Source organism: Bombina bombina, chromosome 3 (assembly GCF_027579735.1).
Source record: "Bombina bombina isolate aBomBom1 chromosome 3, aBomBom1.pri, whole genome shotgun sequence".
Classification (NCBI taxonomy): Eukaryota; Metazoa; Chordata; class Amphibia; order Anura; family Bombinatoridae; genus Bombina; species Bombina bombina.
Genome location: NC_069501.1, coordinates 299,576,161 through 299,582,715, shown reverse-complemented (window position 1 = coordinate 299,582,715; position 6,555 = coordinate 299,576,161).

Sequence of the window (6,555 nt, the reverse complement as noted above, 5' to 3'; positions counted from 1 at the left end):
TCACTCATTGAGACCATGATTCAGGCTCAAAAGCCTGTTACTAGAAAGATTTACCATAAGATATGGCATTAATACCTTTATTAGTGTGAATCCAAGGGCTACTTTTGGAGTAGGGTCAGGATTCCTAAGATTTTGTCTTTTCTCCAGGAAGGTATGGAGAAGGGTTTATCAGTCAGTTTTCTGAAGGGTCAGATTTCTGCCTTATCTATTTTAGTACACAAGCGTCTGGCGGATGTGCCAGATGTTTAATCTTTTTGTCAGGCCCTGGTCAGAATCAGGCCTATGTTTAAGTCTGTTGCTCCTCCTTGGAGCCTTTATCTTATTCTTAAAGTGTTGCAGCAGGCTCCATTTGAGCCATTACATTCCATAGATATTAAATTGTTATCTTGAAAGGTTTTGTTTCTGTTTGCTATCTCCTTGTTCAGAAAGTTTCGGAACTCTCAGCTTTGCAGTGTGACTCGCTTTACCTTATCTTTCATTCTGATAAGGCGGTTCTTTGTACTAAGTTGGGTTTTCTTCCGAAGGTGGTTTCTGATAGAAATATTAATCAGAAAATTATTGTTCCTTCTGTATGTCCTAATCCTTCTTCTCATAAGGATCGTTTGTTACACAACTTGGACATTGTGCATGCTCTAAAATTCTATCTGCAGGTGACTAAGGATTTTTGCCAGCCCTTTGCCCTGTTTGTTTCTCTGGAAAGCATAAAAGTCAGAAAGCTACTGCTACTTCTCTTTTTCTCTGGTTGAGAAGTATAATTCGTTTTGCTTATGAGACTGCTGGTCAGCAGCCTCCTGAGAGAATTATGGCTCATTCCACGAGGGCTGTCTCCTCTTCTTGGTCTTTCAAAAATTAAGCTTCTGTGGAACAGATTTGCAAGGCTGCAACTTGGTCCTCTCTGCATACTTTTTCCAAATCGTACACATTTTATACTTTTTTCCTCAGCTGAGGCTTCTTTTAGAAGAAAAGTTATTCAAGTGGTGGTGCCTTCTGTTTAGGTATGCCTGTCTTATTCTCCCTCCTTAGTCATCTGTGTCCTCTAGCTTGTGTATTGGTTCCCACTAGTAATTGATGACGTTGTGGACTCACTATATCTTAGGAAAGAAAACAAAATGTATGGTTACCTGATGAATGTATTTCTTTCTGGATATGGTGAGTCTACGATCCCACCCTTTTCTTTAAGACAATTACTTTTTTTACTTAAGCTCAGGCACCTCTACACCTTTGTGTTATTCCTTTTTTCCATTTCCTTTCAGTCGAATAACTGGGGTTTATGGGTAGGGGAGTGACACGTAACAGCTTTGCTGTGGTGCTCTTTGTCGCCTCCTGCTGGCCAGGAGTGATATTTCCACTAACATCAATCAGGAGATTATATCCAAATAAATTAATTTGACGTTCATTACTTAATTTAGATATTGTAAGAGAATTAGAATTCTACTTTCAAATTTCAAAGGTTTTTAGACAATCCTTTGTTTGTCCGTTGGTCCACATAAAAGTCACATCTATTTCCTTAGCTTTTTTGGCTAAATCTCCTTATTACCAATGTTTACTTGGAGGCAGGATAGTTTTTTTCCAAAATGCATTATTGCCCATTTTTCTAGATTAATTTCCTTTTGTTAATTTTTCAAGAAAGAGGCTTATATTGATTAAATTGGCAAAGCAGCAACATACTTTCTTTAAATTCTACCACATTGATGTGTATGGTAAGAAAGTATTTCAGGCAGCAGTGTCTGGTAATTAGGTGCCAGCCTTTTTGTCCCACCCAATTACTTGTGGACTCCACAGCTTTATTTCCTGAAACACAGGGGTGTGCCGCCTGTGTGGGAAGGGCCCTACACTGCAGAAAAAAATTGAAGGGAAGAGGAGGGATGGGACACTACACTACAGAAAAAAGGCTGGAATTGTGGGGGTTTGAGAGTTCGCCGAGATGGGTGAGGTGGGGGTGACCACTACACTTCAGATTTTTTAATAAAACATATCTATAAATTAGGTACTGGTAGATAGCTGCCAGTACAACAGATGGGCACCATTAGTGGGAAGGGGTTGGTTAGGGAACTGTTTGGGAGGTAAGAGGATTGAGGAGGAATCATTACACTGCAAAAAAATAATAATAAAACAAAATAATAAAAAGCCCTAAACTGCATATTGGCAGACTGTCTGCCTGTACCTAAGATTGTGGGGATAAGTGTGGGTGGGGGGGGAAGAGAGCTGTTTGGGAGGGATCAGTTGGTGGGAGGGGAATCTCTACACTACAGCTAAAATTAACCTGATTGACCCCTTCACCGGTGGGAGTAGAAGTGTAGTGCACAGCTGCAATAAGCGTCCTAATTACACAAAACCAATGGTAAAGCCATGTATGTCTATTTCTGAACAAAGAGGATTCCAGAGAAGCTTTTACAATAATTTGGGTCATGATTGCACAATGGGTGTATAAATAATTTCAGTGAAAAATCCAAAGTTTTGGAAATAGCTAAAGGGACAGGCTAGTCAAAATTAAACATTCATGATTCAGATAGGGCGTGCAATTTTAAACAACTTTCCAATTTAGTCATCATCAAATTTTCTTTGTTCTATTGGTATTCCTTGTTGAAAGCTAAACTCTTTGAAGGCTGCTTCTCATCTCATGGCTTTTTCACAGCAAAACAGTGCTCGTTCGTGTGTGCACATAACATTGTGCTCACTACCGTGGAGTTATGAGTCAGCACTGATGCAAGTCTGTTAAAATAACTGACATAAGGGGACAGTCTGCAGAAGCTTAGATACAAGGTAATCACAAAGGTAAAAATTATATCAATATAACCATGTTGGTTGTGCTAAACTGGGGAATAGGTAATAAAGGGATTATCTATATTTTTAAACTAACATTTCTGGAGTACACTGTCCCTTTAACAATTTTTTTTTCATATTATCGCATTTCTCTGTGAAATGGTGGCATGAAATATTCCAAAATGGGCCTAGCTCAATACTTTGGGTTGTCTACGTGAAAAAAAAATATATAGTTTTGATAGGTAAAAAAAACCCCAACAAGGCTTCATTTCTAAAAATGACAGTTCTTAACCTTACTCCACAGTAAATGATAGTTTGCTTTATTGGTTCTGAAGGACTTACTAAGGGCCAGATTGTGAGTGGAGCTCTATCTTAACATGCGCCCGTAAAGTGGCAAATTTGCCCATAATGGGCACACGTTAAATAACCAGCCATTACAAATGGCTGGTTAATGCTACCGTGAGCTTGCAGTTTCACTTTGCACTAGAATTTGTTAACCAGAGGTCAGATCTCTGGTTAATGAAATAAAGTTGCCTAAATTGCCTACAAAATAAAGAGGACAGTAGAGTATCATTAAATAAACATATGAGCATCTTTATTTTTTTATTTTATTTTTTTAAACTGAACAAAGCAGTTAGAAGGGGGTTGAAGGGAGAGGATGTGGGATGTTAGAAAAAAACAAAAACACTGAAAGTGCTTTTACATGGAGGTTAATGGGGGACTGTCTTTTCACTATAATTATAAACATAGTCTATATTTGTGTTACTATGTGTATATACACATATAAACACAAATATATACGTATATATTTATATATATATATATTGTTGCCTAACTCTGCGCAAATTGCTCCCTGCACTGCTCTACGTGGTTTGCTGTGTCTATCAGCATCAGAATGAGGCTCCCATTGAAGCTTATGAAAGCGCAAGGCTTTCGGGCAATGTAAATGCAAGGTTGCATTCGCATTGTGCCTCACGTGTAATACCAGTGCACGTAAATATTTACATGCGCTGGTATTACTGAGTGGAGCCCAAATATTGTGCTGACGTAAGTACAATTTTGCGCTCCACTCGTAATCTAGCCCTAAATTTTTCGTGTTAAAATAATGAGTGAAGAGTACATTATTTAAAATATATATATTAACACCTACAGCTTCTAATACCTTTCTACATAATATGAGGGGTTTTTTTTAATCAAGAACAAGTATCTAAACATCTTGTTATAAGTCAGATCAGTGCATTTCAAGAAATGGCAAAATGTATTCATATTTATAACTATAAAAACTATAAAAGTCCTTTAAAAACATTACAGAACAAAAAAAATAAAGGAAAAAAAACACCCTCTTTAAAACAGCACACAGTAACATATGCAAAAAAGAAACCTTGAAAATCTTTAAAGAACCATAAAAGAAAACAGACAAATTTGTCAGCTTTGAAATAGGTGAACAATCCCAACCATTGTTCTTGAATATCCTGGAACACCTAAAGCCATCCCATCTTTATCAACTGTGGCATCATTAAGGCAACTTTCCTTCTCACCAATGAGATGACATAACACAGCAGGCCTGCAAATGTTAAACATTTACAAACAACAAAAAAAAGTTGTTCCAACCTCCAAAACTTTTAAAAAAGACCTTTATTCTTTTACATAGGGTCCATAGAAAAAAGAATTACAACGTTTCAGGCCTGCTATAGGCCCTTAGTCATGTATACTTTGAAATACACATGTGAATTACTTATATACCCTTCACCTGTTACCTGTTCTCATGTGAGCATCCAATTACACAATAGTGACATCTTGTGGATGCAGATAATAGCACATCCAAACTTGCTTTATTTTAGATGATCACATGAGAAATAGTATTACATAAAAAACATTTAAAACATAAAACCCACATATACATTTTAAAAGAGGAATATCGCACATTGTTAACAGATTAATCCCAAATTAGGAAAAATAATATATATCTATACTGGTGTACTAAAATTAGTACAGATGAATATTTAAAGAAACAGGCTCCAATCAAATTAGGTATAAGGGCTTCCAATTTGAATATCCAAAACATCTCTCTAATTTTTAGAAGACGTTCCCTATCCCCACCTCTTCTAGGTCTATCTACTTGCTCTATAATCTGAAATCTTAATTGGCTAATATTGTGACCCATAGAGAGGAAGTGAGAGGAAACAGGAGCATCTTTATTGTTACATCTAATATTAGATTTATGTTTTGTTATCCTGTCCCTTACCTCTCTACAGGTCTCGCCAATATAGATTAGGCCACATGGACATTTGATAAGATAAATAGAATAAGTTGCCCTGCAAGTTAGATATTTATTTATTTGAAACTTTTTACCATTTATGGGGTGATGGAAATATTCTCCTTTTATCATTGAGCTGCAATGACTGCAACTGAGACATGGATAACAGCCACTTATTTTAGGGCCTATAGTTCTCTGAATATTCTGTTTAATGCTACCTATGTCAGTATGCACTAACATGTCCTTAATGCTCTGGTTCCTCCTATAGGCTACCATTGGATCTACTTTAAATTCACTGACTTGTGGATGGCAATCCCTTAGGATATGCCAATGTTTTTTTAGTATACCATTTATCTTTTGACTGAGTCTGTTGAACTGGGTAACAAAAATCATATGATTAACTTCCTGATACCTGCCCTTCTTATTTTGTATTCTGTCATTAGTGACTGTGCTAAGCTGTTCTGCAATTAATGTTGGGGGATAACCTCTATTGATAAATTTATTGGCCATTTGTTCCAATCTATATTTACATTTGGTACTATCTGATACTATACGTTTCACTCTAGTGAATTGACTTTTTGGAATGGCCTTAAAAACATTGTCTGGATGACAACTACACTATTTCAGTAAGTTATTTCTGTCTGTGTTCTTTAGATGGAGATCTGTTTTAGAAGACCACCCTCAATATACACATATGTATCCAAATATTCTACTCCAACCTCACTCATATTCAAGGTAAATTTTAATCCTCTAACGGAATCATTCAGATCCTTGACAAAAGGCAATAGGCTACCAACGCCCCCCCCCCCCCACATGCCAAACACATCATCAATGTACCTCCACCAGGAGGCACCATAGAGTTGGAACAAGTTATGAGGGTACACAAAGTATTCCTCAAAACTATTCATGAAAATGTTGGCATATGTGGGGGCAACGTTGGAGCCCATTGCAGTCCCCTGTTTTTGCAGAATATGTGTCCATAAATAAAAAATAGTTATGATATAGTATAATTGAGAGTAGTTCAATAAAAAAACAGATCTCCCCTTCAGTATAATAACTCTCAGATCTAAGCATGTGTTCTACTGCTGAAATACCACTTGTGTGTTTGATGGAGGTATATAAACTGGAAACATAGTCAAGATCTTTTAATTTTGACAAGAAGTCATTTGTATCTTTAACATAAGATGTGGTTCTTTTAACAAATGGCTGTAAGACTTTATCCAAGAAAGTGGCAATGGATGAAAACACAGACCATATTCCCGCCACAATAGGGCGTCCAGGTGTTTTTTCTTTAGCTTTATGTATTTTAGGTAATACATATAATACCGGTATTACTGGATTGGTTGCATATAGGGCATCTTCTATAGGGCACCAATCCAGTAAGACCGGTATTATATGTATTAACAACCTTTTTTGTTGTTTGGATTACTATTGGGACGTGGCAAGTCCTGTGTTCCATGCCCACAAGCCAAAAGACAGGTGTGCTGTTGTCATACTCTGCAAGGGAGCAGGTTCAGGAGTAAGAAGCTGTTGTG